This window comes from Rana temporaria, chromosome 7 (genome assembly GCF_905171775.1).
Source record: "Rana temporaria chromosome 7, aRanTem1.1, whole genome shotgun sequence".
Classification (NCBI taxonomy): domain Eukaryota; kingdom Metazoa; phylum Chordata; class Amphibia; order Anura; family Ranidae; genus Rana; species Rana temporaria.
The window spans coordinates 88,965,459-88,985,172 of NC_053495.1; positions in this window are offsets into that span (position 1 = coordinate 88,965,459).

The window sequence follows — 19,714 nt, forward strand, 5'->3', positions numbered from 1 at the left end:
CTGTATTTGATGGGCACAGGTGAGACTGTATTTAATGGGCACAGGTGAGGTGGAATTTGATGGGTGCGGGTAAGGCTGTATTTGATGGGCTCGGCTGAGATGGCATTTGATGGGCACAGGTGAGATGGAATTTGGACGTGGGTGAAGCTGTATTTGATGGGCACAATTGAGACTATTTGATGGGCACGGGTGAGACTGTATTTGATGGGTGCGGGCGAGACTGTATTTGATGGGCACGGGTGATATGGCATTTGATGGGCACAGGTGAAGTTATATTTGATGGGCACAGGTAAGGCTGTATTTGATGGGTGCTGGTGAGATGGCATTTGATGGGCATAGGAATGGAATTTGATGGGGCGTGGGTGAGGCTGTATTTGGGTGTGGGTAAGGCTGTATTTGATGGGCATAGGTGAGACCAGGGGTTTGACAAATTTGCTTGGAATCTAGGAGTCGGCTAAAAAAGTTAGGAGCCAGAAAACGCGCCCGTCCCACCGAGTTTGCACGCAGAAGCGAACGCATACATAAGCAGGGCCCGCATATGTAAACGGTGTTCAAACCACACATGTGAGGTATCGCTGCGATCGGTAAAGCGAGAGCAATAATTCTAGTCCTAGACCTCCTCTGTAACTCAAAACATGCAACCTGTAGAATTTTTTAAACGTCGCCTTTGGAGATTTTAAAGGGATAGGCCCCATACACACGATAGAATCCATCCGCTGAAAAATCCCAGCAAATGGGTTTCAGCGGATAGATCCTATGGTGTGTACACGCCAGCGGATCTGTTTCCGCGGATATTTCTCCCCTGGGATGGATTCCAGCAGATCGAATATTTGCTGACATGCCAAACAAATCCATCTGCTGGAATCCATCCCAACGGATGGATCCGCTGGTCTGTACAGACTCACCGGATCCATTCGTCCGAAGGGATCCCCCGCATGCGTCGCAATGATTCGACGCATGCGTGGAATTCCTTATATGACAGCGTCGCGCACGTCGCCGCGTCATAATCGGCGACGGCGCGACACGTCATCGCCAGAGGATTTCGGCGCGGATTTCAATGCGATGGCGAGTACACTCCATCGCATAGAAATCCGCGGAAATCCTCGAGAGGATTTATCCGTGGAAACGGTCCGCTGGACCGTATCCGCGGATAAATCCTCCCGTGTGTATGGGGCCTAAGAGTTTGTCGCCATTCCACGAGCGGACGCAATTTTAAAGTGTGACATGTTGGGTATCAATTTACTCGGCGTAACATTATCTTTCACAATATAAAAAAAAATTGGGCTAACCTTCCTGTTTTATTTTTTAATTAAAAAAAGTGTATTTTGCCCAAAAAAGTGCACTTTTCGCAAATACTGTGTGACAGAAAGTATTGCAACGATCGCCATTTTATTCTCTAGGGAGTTAGAATAAAAATATATATATAATGTTTGCGGCCTTCTGCAGGCCTAAGCTTCCTTCCCCGGGCGCCAGGTCGCTAAATCCAGTCGCAATTGCGACCAGGCGCCTGGATTTTGTTGAACTTTGGGTGAGACTGTATTTGATGAGCACTGTTGAGATGGCATTTCATGGGCACAGGTGAGAAGGCATTTGATGGGCGCTGGTGAGGCTGTATTTAATGGACAGAGCTGAGACTGTATTTGACTGTATTTGATGGGCAGAGATGAGGCTGCATTTGATGGGCACTGGTGAGATGGAATTTGATGGGCATCCCTTACAGTCAAAGATGCCTGCTTACGCAAGTGAAAGTGCAATGTGTTAAATATGGGGGCAGTGAAAATCAAATAAATAATATGCTAAAGATATAAATGCAAAACGATTAAAGGTGCATAAATATATAAGGGTGTATGGATACTAATATCATAAATGCAAACAATGATCCATATATCATACGGTGCTAGATTAGAAAATAAATTGCTAAACCATAATTAATAGTTCATATTTAAATGCGGATAGGTTGGCTGTAAACTGCATGCAATAAAGTGCTGGTAAAATGTGCCAAATATATCATAAATGTAAACAATGATCCATATATCATACGGTGCTAGATTACAAAATAATAAATGCTAAACCATAATTAATAGTCCATATTTAAGTGTGGATTTAAATTCTTCATCGCCGATCCAGCCAATCGCAGCGCTGGAGCGGCGATACCCGGAAGACACGCTGGAGCAAGATGACATCTCGCTCAGCGTGGACCAGGTAAGTTCTACTTTCCTCCATCCAAGGTAAGTATTTCATAGTGAGCTAGTATGCGGTGCATACTAGCTCATTATGGCTTTTCCCTTGCAGGTGTAAAAAAAAAAAAATGTTCTGCGGGTAAACAACCGCTTTAAAAAATAATGTTCTTTAGCAATGAACACACATTTTACATTAGTAATTATGCTACCAAAATCAGTTTTTGCTGTAAACTGCATCCAGCATTGCTCCTGTTTCTTCTTGCCAGAGGCTGCCATTTTGTTGAAGCCCAGAACCCCTGAGCAGATGTAAATCATAAAGTGGAACTAAAGCCATCGATTTAATGGTTAAACAAAAAAAACGTATATTCCTGGAATGTTGGGATTGCTAAATGTCACATTTGCTTAATTCCTCAACCAAACTGTCAAAGCATTATATGGCTGGTGTCATTACTGATCACATGTGCAGCACCATGGCAGTTGCAGATTAAACAGAAGCAGCTTCCTTGGCTGTAAAATATAGGAGGGTTTAATTCTGCTTCAAGGCTGTCGGCAGGCCTCTGCAAATACTTCAGTTTGTAAAGATGCCTAAAATTTTGAGCAACTGAGCATGTGCAGAGTGGGAGAGACAGTATATTACTGGATTGTACACAATAAAGACACCTATTTTTAATGTCTTACATAGCTATACCTGCAAATTGGGCCAGCCCAAAGTGATTGAGGAGATCTTAATTTTCTGACTAAAGTTCCACTTTAACTTCCACCCTCAAAACGGTTCCCCCAATCGGGCTGTCCAAGATTGCAAAGAGGATTGGACAAGCCTCAGCCATGTGTACCCCAAATTCGTTTAGGTGGATAAGAGGGCTTTATTTGTCTAGGAAGATAGACAGACTAGGATCAACCAATATTTTTGGCTTTAAGTCATGTGGTCACTGTGAAAACTAGGGGTGCAACGGATCAAAAAACGTACGGTTCGGATCGTGTCACGGATCGGATCATTTTTCGGATCAGCAAAAAAAAAAAAAAAGTCGTAACGTGGCTCAAGCACTTTCAGCATGTGTTTAAGGCCCTTGTTTTGCACAACCGAATATGGCCTCATGTCTGCACCTATAAACACCGATAGCGTTTATGATGGCTTTAGCACGGCCTGATTGTGCAACAAGGGGTTGCTTAAATTCTGCTGTGATAAGCAGCTTTCGTTTTCACTCCTGTCGGTGAAACACCGGGGTGCTGTCGCTTCAAATGCGTGGCCATGCTTAATGCGTTTCCACTGTCATATGGCTTTCTTGTGCCACAGTGACCAAACACCATCATGGTTTTATCCACTAACCTCTTTCCTTCACCATTCTATTTGACAGGGAAGCCAAAATGCTCCCATACAGGGGATTTAAATTACGCAGGGTGTTCAAGCTCCTCCGTTCATCCGCTCGCTATGACCACGCTGTGTGTCGATTGAACATGCGCACAACTTTTTATTTCAGAAATCAATCTGCGGATCACGTGTGTGCGGTTTGGATCAATATCTTTTGGTACGGATCACGGATCAATGACGATCCTTTGCACCACTAGTGAAAACCATTTAAATGGCTCTTGTCCTAGACAAGAGCCAAAACCAAAACCCAATTTGTCATTCAGGGGTTAATTATTAGTTTATTTCTGCAGTGGATTGATTCACATTATACAATGTCTGGACCTACACGCAAGAAGTTGTCGGGTGCGGCTTTCAAAAGGAAAAGAAAAATCAGAGAAGAAGAGGCCCAAAAAATGGCTGGATCGTTAAAAAAATTCTTCAGTGCTGACCAGGAACAGAAATCCACACAAGCTCAGGATGATGAACCAGAACCAGTTTGTGAAGTTGAAGACAATCCTTTGCATATGGATAGCGGTGAAGGACCTTCAACAACCATGACAGTGGGTGCTTCAGCATTGACAACTATTAGTGAGCAATCTGTTGAAGAGAACAGTGACACAGATACTGAAGAAGAGACCTCTCCAATATCGCCAACACTACTAGAGATCACTTCATTACCACTGGATTTCTCTGATCCAGCGGATTGGCCAGATGTCATCACTACATCATGTCGGGATACCATTGTAATGAAAGGCCCAGCAAAACCAAACAAACGGTTTGCATGTCCCAGGGATGCATCTAATAGACGTTTTACAGCAGTCCATTACAAACGCCGCCTTGGAAATGGAGAAGTGCAGACAAGACATTGGCTAATCTACTCTACCAAGCTCAACAAAGTGTTTTGCTTTTGTTGCAAACTGTTTGCAAACAAAGAAACAAGTCTGATTGCTGGAGGTGTCAGTGACTGGAAAAATATATCGCATATTTTGACAGCGCACGAACAGTCTGCATATCATCTTGCTTCTGTGGGAAGGTGGAATGAGCTATTGCTGAGGCTTGGATCAGGAAAAACCATTGACCAGGCTTACCAGAGGTTATTAACAACCGAAACTCAGCACTGGCAAAGTGTTCTCCAGCGCCTTGTAGCCATCGTCCAATATCTTGGTAGGCAGTGCTTGGGTTTCAGAGGAAGCAATGACACACTTTACAGTGCAAACAATGGAAATTATTTGCAACTTGTGGAAATGCTGGCTACATTTGATACAGTGATGCAAAACCACCTTCAAAAAATTACAAATTCAGAAATTCATTGCCACTACCTGGGAAAGGATATACAAAATGAATTGATTGGCCTTATTTCTAAAGAAATAATCAGAAGGATTCTTCTCCTATTAAAAAATGCCAAGTACTATTCCATCATACTTGACTGCACCCCAGATGTTGCTCTTGTGGAACAGATGACCGTCATTGTTAGGTTTGTGTCAATCACACAGGGGGACTCAATAACAGCAAGCCCTGAAGTGAAAATCGAAGAAAGGTTTCTTGGATTCGTCCCAGTTCATAGTTCAACTGGAGAAATGTTGACTGAATCGATTCTGGCAGAGCTTGAGAAACTGAACATACCATTAAGTGATATGAGAGGCCAAGCGTATGACAATGGGTCCAACATGAAAGGGAAGCACTCTGGTGTTCAGAAGAGAATCAAGGATTTGAATTCACGGGCATTCTATATTCCTTGCAGTGCTCATTCCTTAAACCTTGTTGTAAATGATGCTGCTATGTGTTGTAGGGAAGCCAGTTCATTTTTTGGTACTTTGCAGAAAATATATGTTTTTTTGTCTGGCTCAACAAATCGGTGGGACATCTTAAAGAAGCACATCAGTAGGCTGACGGTGAAGCCACTATCAACTACAAGATGGTCAAGTAGAATTGATGCCATTCGTCCTTTCAGATTTCAAATAGTTGAAATATATGACACACTGATGGCAATTGAAGAAGACCCAACATTTGCTATTCTTGCAAGAACCGAGGCTGCTTCATTGGCAAAAGAGCTGAACAGCTTTACATTTTTGTGTTTGACGGTAATATGGTATAACATATTAAGTAGTATTAATGAAGTGAGCAAACTTCTTCAAAGTCAAACAATTTACTTGCCAGATGTTGTGGAGCTTTTGGAATCCAGCAAAACCTACTTAAAAACGTATCGGTCTGATAATGGATTTGAGGAGTTACTCACAGAAGCACAAACAATGGCACTGGAAATGGAAATTGAACCTGTGTTCCCTTCTACAGTGCAGAGAAAAAAGAAAAGTCTTTTTCCCTATGAGGGACAAGATGATCCTATCCAAGATCCCCAAAAACGGTTTAAAGTTGATTGTTTCTACACTATCTTGGATGTTGTAATCAAATCTGTTGAGGAGAGATTTGAACAGCTTAAAGGCCATAGCAACTATTTTCAGTTTTTGTATGACATCAGGAAACTTAAAGACGTGAATAGGGAGCAAATCTTGAAGAGCTGTATGGAGTTACAAGAGGTCTTAACTGATGTAAAGACCAAGGATGAAGATATTGATGGAGTGCAGCTGTGTGAAGAGCTAATTGTCTTGGCTCCTGTTGTATCACCAGGCATGAAACCAATTGATGTTCTGGGCTACGCAGTCAAGAATGGTTTTGCTCCAAATGTAGCTATAGCACTTCGCATTCTGTTGACACTCCACATCACAGTGGCTTCGGGTGAAAGAAGCTTCTCAAAATTAAAAATCATTAAAAATTACCTGCGTTCATCAATGTCGCAAGAAAGGCTGGTGGGTCTTGCCACTCTGTCCATTGAGAATGCCATTGCTCAAGAGATTGACTTTGAAATATTGTTGAAGGAGTTTGCTAATGCTAAAGCAAGAAAAGTCAATTTTTTGTAGACCCAATAGCCTTAGTTAAAAGATGCTCGAAGAGCACAGAGTTCAAAGATTGGCACTTTCATTATTGTTTTTAGGTTTACAATGTTATAAGTTCTTATGCACTATAATTTAATTTATAATTTGCACTTTACTTTAGTTTATTTTTACATTGTACCAAATTTATTGAGAGACGTTAGAGATATTGGAATGTTATAATATCTCTCCTGTCTCGTAGTGTTTATTTTATAATGGTATGTTTCTATAATGTTATTTATCTATCTTATTCTTGTGAGTCTTGTTGCCAGTTGATACATGCGCAATACTGCTATGTTATATTTTGCAAGTGAGAAAATGTTTACAAATAAAATCTACCTTTTTATGGTTTATTGTTTTGAATTATTTGATAAAAAAGCTGGTTTGGGGGCAAAATTGTAAAATTTCCACAATTACCTGGTCAAGCAAAGTGTTGCATGCAAAATAGTAGCGGTCATTAAAAAGGTGGAATGTACATGGGCAGGGAAAAGGGGGTGGGGTCAGGGGTGGAGCCAAGGGGGGCGGCAAAATTAGGTTTCGCCTAGGGTGTCAAAAATCCTTGCACCAGCCCTGCCCTCACTCTATCCAAAATGAAAGAAAAAAAAAGTGTTGATTATAGTTCTACTTTAAGCACAAATTTCTGATAATTTTATTGAGAGGACTAAGAAAATATAACCATGCCAATAGGCCAAGATACAGCATTGTTAATATGTATGAATGTGTGTTAGGGACCCCCACAAACACCACCCAATGTTAAATAAACAATTTTCATAATTTGCAAATAAGTATCATCTTGTCACGGAAGCATGAATCAGACGTACAACAACAGATAAATGAAATAGGAAGGCTTTATTAAAAACCAAACAGCAAGGTTAAAGTCCAAACGGATGATCAAACAGTCAGCAGAGTCCTTCACCGGAGCCAGGGTTGATAGCCAGGAATGAGCATCAGCCAAGCCGGAGTCCGTATCAAGAGAGGTGGTGGAACGAAGCCGGGGATCAGGAGCCAGGAGGATTGTCCGTGGAAGCCGGGTCGGTAACCAAGAGCAGCAGCACAATCTCAGGAGCATGTGTATACAAGAGGACCAAGCAAGGAAATTCAGCAACAGCCCTCCTATATATATGCAAGGCATCCAGCTCCTCCCAGTGGGAAGGAGGAGCCGCAGGGTGTGGTAAGTTATAAGAACCCCAGGAAGCAATATGGCCGCCAGCACATGTCAGATGTAAGAAGCATGCAAAGAGGTAAGACCATGACACATCTGCTCATTTTTTGGGGATGTCTGCACCCCTGGTGAAGACACCTCATAAATGTTGTCACTTTCTACTTCAAATTATTCACTTCCTGTCACATAGCCAAACAGGAAGGGAGGGTAAAACCTTACTAATGTCTTTTCTTGGGGACACAGAGATTAATCTAAATAGTTTCCCATTATGTAAATTGCACTCTAGCATTTTGCAGTGTACACCCCAAAGTATTAGGGATCTTGGACTTTGGGGTCCATTTACTAAAGGCAAATCCACTTTGCACTACAAGTGGACAAGCAAGGAAGAAAAAAAAAAAACTTTGCTTCTACAGGATTGGATGTTAAAACCATCAGTGCTTCCCCTCTGATTTTCAGCGACTATGCTTCTACTGCAGAGTGGCTTTGCCTTTACTAAACCCCAAACTAACTAATCATTTGGGGTGTACACAGCAGTGCAATTTGCTTAATGGGGACACTAGTTAGATTGACCTGTGTGTCCAAGAAAAAACATTGGTAGGGTTTTAACCGCACTTCCTGTTCAGCTGTGTGACAGGAAGTGAAGCCAATTTTATGAAAAGGGACACAAAGCCCAACCCAAAAAACACAAGCAGGGGTTCTAACACTCACTTGGCTTCCCTCAAACACCCACAATTAGAATAGGATTGCCTTGCGCTAGATTTAAGCACAGTGCTGTAAATCAGCACTTCAAGCCGGCCAATACACCCCCACCCCCCAACAGGCCATGTTTTCAGGTTTTCCTTCATCTTGCACATGTGCTTTAAAAGACAGTCTGGACAGCAATTCTTGATAAGATAAATCCACAAAACATGTCCTGTCGGGGGAAATTGACTGAGGCTGAGAACCACTGCAGTAAAAAAGAAACAATACTTACCATGCTGAATTTTTCATTTCCTGGTGACTAAACATGACAGCAAACATTTCATGCATACAAACCAGGAAAAAAGCTTCCATACAAAAATCACAACTGATTGTTGTAACCAATCAGCCCTAATTCAGCTGCAGCAGTCAAAATCTGTAGCATGAAAAAGTAACAAAAAACAAACTTCAAAATTTGAAAGTAATTTTATTGGTTTAACAAAGCAAGGAAAGCAAAAATAATATATATAAAAATAAAAATAAACAGGTTAATTTGAGACAGTAAACAGAATATGGTTAAACACAATAGAGCCACAGACACAGGTTTGAAATATTAGTCACAACATCTTGAGAAAGATTCAGCAAAATAATGCAGTACATCAAAGTGAGTGAACATACAAAAAAAAACATACATTGACAAAAAAAACCTTGATCAAAAACATATCTTTTGGCAAAGACATTCTTGCCAGCTCCCACACACACACAACCTGCCCTCTTTCAGGGCAGCTGACAAATGCTCTATGTGCTTTATATAACAGGCTTGTGTGTGCTAATAATGATGCAATTGAAAACACATGGACAAAGTTCAGTCTCTACATTGGGTGCGCTTGTAAATGGGTACACCTGTTAACTATCTCCTTAAATTACTAACCCAAAAAAAAAGCTCTATGAGACACAAAAAGCAACATCAAAAATTCTAAGTCCCTGGGCATGCTTAGTTCACCAGAAATGCAGAGGCAGAAACAAAGCTGCAATCGCGGCTGAAAGCATGAGGTCTGTGTTTATTTTTTTCCCTATCACATGCTTTCCAGCCTGAAGGACAAGATGTGAGGTCTTATTATTTTTTTTTTTACGAAATAATTCAATAATTAAAACGCCCCTGTCCCTAGTAACTCGCACTCAGAAGCGAACACGCATGTAAGTCCCGCCCACATATGTAAACGCCGTTCAAACCACACGTGAGGTATTGACGCGTGCATTAGAGCGAGAGTAATACTTTTAGCACTAGACCTCCTCTGCAACTCATAACTGGTAACCTGTAAAAAAAAAAAAAAAAAACAAGCGTCGCCTATAGAGATTTGAAAGTCCTGAAGTTTGGCGCCATTCCATGAGTGTGTGCCAGGGATTTTTTTCTCAGAGAATAGGTGCAGGAACTTCTCCTTCCCAAGTCACCCTTGACTGCACCCCCTACCCACCTCTAAGCACCGTTCCTTGGTTCCACCCCTTATTCACCTTCAAGTACCATCCCTTTTAGAGAATGCCGAAACAAGTATTCTGTGGTGCAAAGTATTTTGTATAGAATTTATTAATGACAACAAGAAATGCAGTCAAATAGCAACAATAGCTTCCACAGTAACCATCATTATTGACCCTCCAGCAGCAAGCAGATCCCTCCTGGCAAACATTGACCCCCTGCAACATAAGACACACCCCCAGCAACAATAGATTCCCCACCAGCAACAATAGACCCCACTCCCCTGCAAAAATAAATCTCCAGCAACAATAGATTCCCCAGTAGCCAGCATTAATAGACCCTCCAGCAGCAAGCAACAAAGACCCCTCCCTCAACAGTACATCTCTCCTAGCAATGACTGACACCCCCCCCCTCCCAGCAACAGATTCCCCACGAGCAACAGAAAAACTCCACAGCAAAAATAGCCCCTCTTCCTTTGCAAAATAGATCCCCTCAAGCAACAATAGATACCCCAGCAACCAGCATCAATAGACTCTCCAGCACACCCCAGAACCTATTTACATTACATACATTCAGTTCGGGAGGTGCCGGAACTGCGTTCCCCCACGTTCCTGCTGAAAAAAAGCCCTGGTGTGTGCAATATTAAAGCGTGACAAGTTAGGTATCTATTTACTCAGAGTAAAATCATCTTTCACCTTTTTACAATAAATTGGGCTAACTTTTCTGTTTTGTTATTTTTTAACCACTTGCTGGTCAATGACCGGGCCACTTTTTGTGATTCGGCACTGCGTCGTTTTAACTGACAATTGCGCGGTCGTGCGACGTGGCTCCCTAATAAAATTGGCGTCCTTTTTTTTACCACAAATAGAGCTTTCTTTTGGTGGTATTTGATCACCTTTTACATTTTTGCGCTATTAAAACAAAAATAGAGCGACAATTTAAACAAAAAAAAGATTTTTTTTAACTTTTTGCTATAATAAATATCCCCAAAAATCTATAAAAAAAACAATTTTGTTCCTCAGTTTAGGCCGATACGTATTCTTCTACATATTTTTGGTTAAAAATAAATCGCAAAATGCGCAAAAAGTTATAGCGTCTACAAAATAGGGGTTAGTTTTAATGCATTTTTGTTAATATTTTTTTTTTTTACTAGTAATGGCCGTGATCAGCGATTTTTATCGGTACTGCGACATTATGGCGGACACATCGGACACATTTTTGGGACCATTTGGCATTTTTATAGCGAGGAGTGCTATAAAAATGCATTGATTACTATAAAAATGCCACTGGCAGAAAAGGGGTTAACACTAGGGGGCGAGGGAGGGGTTAATTATGTTCCCTGTGTGTTCTAACTGAAGGGGGGGTTGGACTGACTAGGGGAAATGACAGATCGCTATGACGATCAGGCATTTGTCCCCCAGACAGGGCTGGGAGCTGTGTGTTTACACACACACAACTCCCAGTTCTCGCTCTGGGACCAGGGGCGAGCGGGGACGCTGAAGGGGAACTCCACACCAATTTTTTTTTAAAACTGGCGTGGGTTCCCCCTGCAGTGGCACATCAGACCCTTCGGTTTGGTCTGGATCATAAGGGGGCAAACCTACGCCGAAAAAACAGCGTGGGGGTTCCCCAAAAATCCATACCAAACCCTTATCCGAGCACGCAGTCTGGCCGGACAGGAATGGGGGTGGGGACGAGCGAGCGCCCCCCACCCTCCTGAGCCATACCAGACCGCATGCCCTCAACATGGGGGAGTGTGTGCTTTGGGGCAGGGGGGGCACTGCGCCCCCTACCCCAAAGCACTCTTGTCCCCATGTCAATGGGGACAAGGGCCTCTTCCCGACAACCCTGGCCATTGGTTGTCGGGGTATGCGGGCGGGAGGCTTATCAGAATCTGGGAACCCTCTTTAATAAGGTGGCCCCCAGATGCCGGCCCCCCACCCTATGTGAATGAGTATGGGGTAAATCGTACCCCTACCCATTCACCTGGGGGGGAAATGTAAAGTAAAAAAAACACCACACAGATTTTTAAAATAATTTATTAGTCAGCTGGGGGGTCTTCTGCCGGGGGCCCCCCACCCCCTTTAAGCTCTTTTTGATTGGGTGGGCACCCGGGCTTTGACGTTTTCTGCCAGGGGGCGCCACCCCCAGGCTTCTCGCTGCCTACCGCCGGGGCCCCCCACCCCTTTAAGCTCTTTACCATTCGGGGGGGGTGCACCCGGGCTTCGTCATTTTCTGCCGGGGCCAGGACTTCTCTCTGTTTTTTTCTCTGTTCCCTCTTCTGTCTGTCTCCTCCGCGGAGCCCAGGGCTTCTCTCCGCTTTCCTCTCTGTTCCTTCTTCTGCCTGTCTCCTCCGCGGGGCCCAGGGCTTCTCTCCGCTGTCTTCTTCCTTCTTCTGTTCCATTCGATGTCGACACGACAAGCACTCCGGCTGTTTTGGCGTCTGAGCGGAGCGCATCGACTTATATAGGCATAGGGCGTGGTCACCGGGTGATGCCACCCTGCGACCCCAACCTTTGCAACATCACATTCCCATCATGCCCCGGGAATGTGATATCACAAAGTTTGGGGTCGCAGGGTGGCATCACCCGGTGACCACGCCCTATGCCTCTATAAGTCGACACGCTCAGACGCCATAACAGCGGGAGAACTCGTCGTGTCAACATCGCTGGAAGAGAAGAAGGAAGAAGACAGCGGAGAGAAGCCCTGGGCTCCGTGGAGGAGACAGGCAGAAGAGGGAACAGAGAACACAGCGGAGAGAAGCCCTGGCCCCCGGAAGAAACCGGCGAAGCCCCCGGCAGAAAACGGCGAAGCCCGAATCAAAAAGAGCTTAAAGGGGGTGGGGGTCCCGGCAGAAGACAGTGGAGAATCCCGGGGGGGGTGCCCCCCCCCGGCAGAAAACTATGAAGCCCGGGGCCCCGGCAGAAGAGAGAAGACCGGGCCTACACCCCCCTTTGTAAAAGAGCTTAAAGAAGAAAGGGGCAGAAGACCCCCCAGCTGACTATCAAATTTTAAAAATCTGTGTGGTGTTTTTTTTACTTTACATTTTTATCCCAGGTGAATGGGTAGGGGTAATATTTAACCCATACTCATTCACATAGGGTGGGGGGCCGGCATCTGGGGGCCTCCTTTTTGAAGGGGGCTCCCAGATTCCGATAACCCCCCGCCCGCATACCCCAACAACCAACGGCAAGGGTTGTCGGGAAGAGGCCCTTGTCCCTATCGACATGGGGACAAGAGTGCTTTGGGGTGGGGGGGCAGTGCCCCCCTTCCCCAAAGCACACACTCCCCCATGTTGAGGGCATGTGGTCTGGTACGGCTCAGGAGGGGGGGCGCTCGCTCGTCCCCACCCCCATTCCTGTCCGGCCAGACTGCATGCTTGGATAAGGGTTTGGTCTGGATTGTTTTTTTCAGCGTAGGTTAACCCCTTATGATCCAGACCAAGCCGAAGGGCCTGATGTGCCACTGCAGGGGAACCCACGCCGTTTTTTTGTTTGAAATTTGGCAGGGAGTTCCCCTTCATGGTCAGCGTAGTGAGACGGCGTGCGTGAAAGGACACAATTGCCTCACACGCATGCGCAGTATGCAAATAAACCTCCCCGAGTGTTTAGGCGTACTTGCGGCGTGCTGCGATGTTTGCAGAAAAATCACTTTCACTTTCAATTCGGCCCGTAAAACTTAAAAAAACACGTCACTACACTTCCCGACATCAACCCACACCCTCCCCCTAATAAACTCCCGCCCAAACTCCTTCTATTTACATTTCTAAATGCTGTACACCAGGTCTATAGAGGCGCACCATGCGCCCTATCCTGGGCGCACTAGGCATTATAGTAAATAAAGAAATACACTGCTCTGCCGGCGTATTTCTTTAGTAAATGTGAAAACGGCTGTTACTCCTGCCTTTGCTCCATGATTCATGACGCAATGATGTCTCTTTCAGAATCTGGAAGTCGTCGAGTTCAGAGCATCAGACGCTTTCACATCTAGAAGGCTTAGTTTTTGCTCTTTGCTGTTGGTTGGTGAATTACAGAATGAAAGTAGTATTATATCCTGGGATTTATAAAAAGTTGACACTTTTGGTGTAAATCCCGGATCTATTTGAAGGACAATTCTATCGTCATGAATTTTTAGAAAAGGGTCTCTGACAGACAGAGCCTGGATTTCCCCCAACCTACGTGCGGTAGCAATAGCCATGAAGAAAACAGTTTTCACTTTCAATAGATTTTTATTTTTCAAATAAAGGAAACAAGTACAGTATGACCAAAGATTGGGTCTACATCATCATAACATTCATGAACAAGGAATAATGTCAGCAACAAGGGCTCAATTGATTTCATATTGCCCAAATATGGTCTAATTGAAGGAAGCAAACAAGCTTGCTAACAGGGAAAAGGGAGGAAAATAAGTGAATATAATAGTCTCTCACTCGGGGGAGTCTTACCTGTCCCGGGCACCCCTAATGGCATTATTTTTTCCCCCGGCCAGGCCCCCCCCCCCAATCCGCCCCTTTAACAAAAGTATTCATAAGAAAATTAGTGGGTTTGATTTTCACTTCAGTGCACCTCTAACTTGTACCCACGAAATAAATTAGGCCTATAGTGATGCCAAATTGTCTTTATGAAAAACCGAATATAGAACATTACCCTCTAGTCATACAACTATCTAAAAATAATAAAAGGTAGGAAAGAGAGAGAGGTGTGGGGGAACGAAATAAAAAAGAAAGGAAAAGGAGCATGTGCCTAACTAGGACTGGAGGATGTAGATTGCACAGGGTGTACCCCCGTCAAAGATATACCACAGTGGGACTCCCATGGTTCCCACGCGGCTTCAAATTTTTGTTTCGTATTTGATAGGATGCTGGCCAGCTTCTCCTGCGCCATGATCCACGAAATCTTGCGGTTTACCGCTTCAATGGAGACCCTGGGTTGTTTCCAAGCCCTAGCGATGGTAATTTAAGTCCGAGGAGCATAAATCGGATCAGCTTCTGTTTGGGCTTGGATATACCCGGACCCCGAGCATTTAGGAGAGCAACAGATGCTGACCTGGGGACCGAGCATTCAGTGACTGTATAGATGAGGTTAAAAATCCTCCTCCAGACTGGTCTAATTTTGGGACATTCCCACCAGACATGCACCATCGAACCCAGGAGTTGGCATCCTCTAAAGCACCTGGGATCTGATGATGGGTAGATGGTCGCAAGCCTGGTGGGAGTCATGTACTACCTCATGAGAACCTTCAAGTTTGCTTCCATCAAGGAAATATTTAAGATACCCTGAAATGAATCAGAACACGCTGCTTGCCAGGTCTCCAGGTCCCATTCAAGTTGGAGGTCGGCCTCCCATGCCATCATGTAAGAAGACTTCTCGGTCGGGCGGGTGAGTGAAGAGTAGATGACAGATATTCCTCCCCTTTGTCCCATGGCCTGCCCGCACCAGAGCTCGTAATCTGTGAATTTGGGAGGTAGAGGCCTCTCCGTCCAAATAGTGTGTAGGAATTGTGATATCTGTCTAAATCTGAATTTTTCAGTGTCAGGGAGATCCAATTTGGTTAAACAGTGGTCTAGGGTAAGGGGGCCCTTGGTTATGAAATAGTGTCCTATGCGGTACAGACCCTTGTCCAACCACCAACTGAAGGCCTTACTATCCATTCCAGGTGGGAAATTCGGATTTTGAAATATATTGGCTAGAGGTTGCCCCTTCAAAACCAGGGCTGGCAGGTGACGGATTCTATCCCAAAGGGCGTAAGATTGAGATAGGAAGGGGGACAAAATGGATGGTCTTCTCTTTTGGGGGCACCAAAGTAAGTAGTCTAGGGAAAAATGTGGGACAGCCTGTTTCTCTTTGTGGACCCAGTCCGGTTTTTCATGTTTGGAGTAAACTACGGATAGTTGAGCCAGTCTGGCAGGTAAGAAGTACTTATATAGATGCGGTAATCCCAGCCCCCCTCCTTTCCTATGGTTATATAGGGCGTTTTGGGGGATTCTGTAACCTGACTTGCCCCAGATGAATTTGAGTATTTTGCTTTTGTAAAGACTGCAACTGGTCTTTTCTGATGGGAAGGGAGCGGAATAAATATAAGATTCTAGGAAGCAAGGTCATCTTTATAGCGTTAATTCTGCCTAGCCAGGAAAGTTCAAATTTGGCCCAGTTACTCATGTCCGTTGTAAGTTTACGGTAAAGGAAAGGATAATTGTTTGTGTAAAGGGATTCTGTACGCGCTGTTAAACAAATCTCTTGATATTTGATGGATGAGGGACACCATTCAAATTTGAATGACTGTTGGAGGAGGAATACTGTGGAAGGTGGGAGGGACACGTTCAAGGCTTGTGATTTGGTAAAATTGACCTGAAGCCCAGAGATTTTAGAGAATTCTGAAATTACCTTGTAGAGGTTTGGTAAAGAAGTAATGGGAGAGGTTAGAAATAATAGTAAATCATCGGCAAAGAGCCCACATTTATGAGTTTGATCTCCGCATGCTACACCCCGAATGTCAGGGTTCTGTCAGATGGCTATCGCCAGGGTTTCAATTGCCATTGCGAAAATGATTGGGGAGAGAGGGCATCCCTGTCTGGTACCCCTAGCTATGTCTATTGGGGAAGAATAGTACCCTTGGATTAGGATTTGGGCCTTGGGTTTGGAATAGAGGGCTTGAATCACCCCCATAAATCTAGGGCCAAAGCCCCATCGCTCTAGTAGGGGGAGGAGATATTGCCAGGACACAGAATCAAAGGCCTGCTGCAGATCAAGTGCTAGGAGAAAGCCCTGTTGTTTCGGACCTCCGTCCCAATTGGATTGCAAGATTGAGACAATGTCCACTGCCCTTCTCACTTGATCTGGGCCTTGTCGACCTGGGATAAACCCAACTTGGTCCTTGTGAATATATTTACCGATGAAAGAGGAGATGCGGACAGCTAGAATTTTTGTAAGAATTTTTAGATCATTATTTATCAGGGAAATGGGACAGTAATTACAGACTTCTTCCGGATTTTTCTCCGGTTTTGGAATAACCGTAATGTATGCAGTTTTCAGTTGTGTACCCAAGGGGGTGCCTTGAGTCTTGAAATTAAAAAAGTTTGTCATATGTGGGGCTAGGGTATCTGCAAATGCCTTATAATAGGGGACCGACAGACCATCTGGGCCTGGGGCTGAACCCTTTCTGAGGCCCTTGATTACTTTCGCCACCTCCTCAACCGAAAAAGGTGCTTCCAACCTGTCTCTATGTTCTGTGTCTAAGGATGGGATGGGAAGGCTGTCCAGGAAATCATCGATCGAGTCCTTGGGAAGATGTGGAGGAGCACTATACAGGTTGGAATAGAATGTTTGAAACGCCTCCAGAATCTTTTTTGGGTTGGCCGTAGGTTCTTGACCCGCTGTGCGTATCTTGGGCAAGGAATGTAACCTTGTTTTAGGGGACAATTTGGTCGCTAACATATGCCCTATCTTTTCTTTTTGGGTGTAAAACTTATTCCCACTCCAGCGGAGACATCTCTCCGCTTTCGTTGTGAGAGCCAAGTTAAGTTCTAATCTCAGCTTGTCAATATTCTCTAGTAAGGCTAAAGACGGTTTCTTTTTGTGTTGTGTCCTTAGGGTCCTGTATGACTTCTCCAATCGCACAATGTCCGCTTCGTGTTGTCTTTTGATTCGCGTGGAGATCTGAATAATTTTACCTCTAATACAAGCTTTATGGGCTGCCCAAAGGGTCTCTGCAGAGATATCTTCAACATTGTTAATTGTAAAGTATTCTTGAAGAGCTCTATTGATTTCTGTTGTTGTGGTTGGTTTGGAGAGAATGGACTCGTTTAGCCGCCAATGTCCACTCTTTGCCATACCGGCTATAGTGCGTATGACATGATGACCGTGTAGTGGTCAGACAGGACCGTGTCTCAGATTTGGGCCTTGATCACTGCCGGAAGGACAAATGAATGAATTAGAATATGGTCGATCCTGGCATAGGTATTATACGGGTGAGAGTAATAGGTATAGTCTCCTGCCAGACATCCGTCAACCCCCTGTCATGGAGTAGTTTGGCAATTTTTAGGCTAACCCTAGTGGGTCTAGTAAGTTGGGCAGATGGAGGTTTGGATTTGTCCAAACCTTGGTTGAAAGCCACATTGGAATCCCCCCCCCAAATGACTGTGCCTTCCAGAAGGGGAGTTACAGTATCCAAGATAAGTTGGAAAAACTTGTCTTGCCCTTTGTTGGGAGAATAGTATGAGACCAGGGAATAGAGATGACCTTCAATTTTGCCCTTAACCAATATAAACCTTCCCTCCGGGTCTTTGAAGTCAGAGAGATATTCAAAGTTACAGGATTTGGAGAAAAAGATTGCAACCCCTTTAGTTTTATTCTCGGCGTTAGCCAAATTGAAAAAGGGGAAAGTGAAAGTGGACGAATTTGGGACTGTACCGCTCAGGAAAGTGGGTCTCTTGGATCATGAGTATGTCAAGTCCAAGTGCTCTATAACTATCAAAGATCTTTCGTCTTTTGATGGGGGAGTTCAGGCCTTGGACGTTATGTGTAGCTATTGTGAGGGAGCTCTGTACGTGATCAGCCATGAAAATCCGGAAAGTTACTGTGTCTGTCCCTACCTCCACTCACCCTTAGACGTTTTCTGTCCTCCCAAACCTGCCAGCTGTCAGCAGGATGGACGTCAGGCTGGCAGGTGGACACCCTTTGTTCGTAAGTACTGCAAGCTGTAAAATAAAAAAAGGCTATTTACATGTGGGAAAGACGAGGAACAGAAAAGGAAAGAACAGATTCTAAAGAGAAAAAGAGATGAAATGAAGGTCTCCCGATCCAACCAAAGGAGAAAATAAAAAATAAGAAAAAATACATTCTTGGGGGGGAGGGAGACGCCCCTCGAGAACTTCTACCAAGGTAGAACAAAATGAGCTTGCTTCCAAAAGGAAAAAAGCAACCTCGCCCCCCAGAGACCTTCTGGAGTCTGAGGGAAAGGCGGAGGTGCATGGGGCTCACCCCAGCCAGGGCGCCCTTACAACAATTTTCAAAACAGTAACTAGAAGGAATCAAGCAATTCAAAACCCAGTTCGGTCGGATCTAGGTCCGACCTGCGAGTTCCCCCGTCCTCACCTCCTGAGGGGACCGAGGAGGGAGGGACCCCAGAATCCAAGTGGGGACATCCCCCTGCTAAAAAAAAAAAAGAGAAAAAAAAGGAGATCTTTTTAATAAGTGAAGTACTGTAATGGTGTAATAGAAATTGTCCAAGAAGATGTTAAGCTGATCAAATAAAGTCTAATCCTCAGGGATAGGTCCACCCAAGATCCTCTAAAGTTCAAAGAGTATATGACCAATGTGTCAGCCAAGATCTGGATAAGTGGGTCCGCTGTCTCTAGCCTTCTTGGACTTCGATCTGGTCCATAGCAGGGATTGAGGACTGGTGGGGGTCGGTCTCTTGGAAGTGTTTGGGATACTATGAGTAGTATCCATGGTGGGATCTTGCAAAATGAACTTTAGACGTTGTAATAATCTTTCACCATCAGGAAAGGTGGAGAAGGAGTAATTCTTCCCTTTGTCTGAGAACTTAACCGCAAAGGGGAATGCTCATTTATATTTCATATCCTTTTGGGCCAGGACTAGCGGCTTCAATGACCGTCTTCGCTGTAATGTGGAGGGAGAAAGGTCTGCGTATATTTGGATGGGATGACCTTGGCATAAAACATTGGGCACAGAACATGCTAGTCTCATGACTTCATCCTTTACTGCATAAAAGTGAGGTTCGGCGATTATGTCCCGTGGTAAGCCGTCCTTTCTGGGTGGCCCCATGGCTCTGTGGGCTCTGTCAAGCTCTAGGCGGTTTTGAGGAATGTTGGGGATCAGACTCTGGATCACATTTTGTACCGCTGCTGGAATGTCAGTGATGGATTCGGGCAAACCTCTGATCCGGATATTATATCTCCTGGATCTGTTCTCCAATTCGTCAATC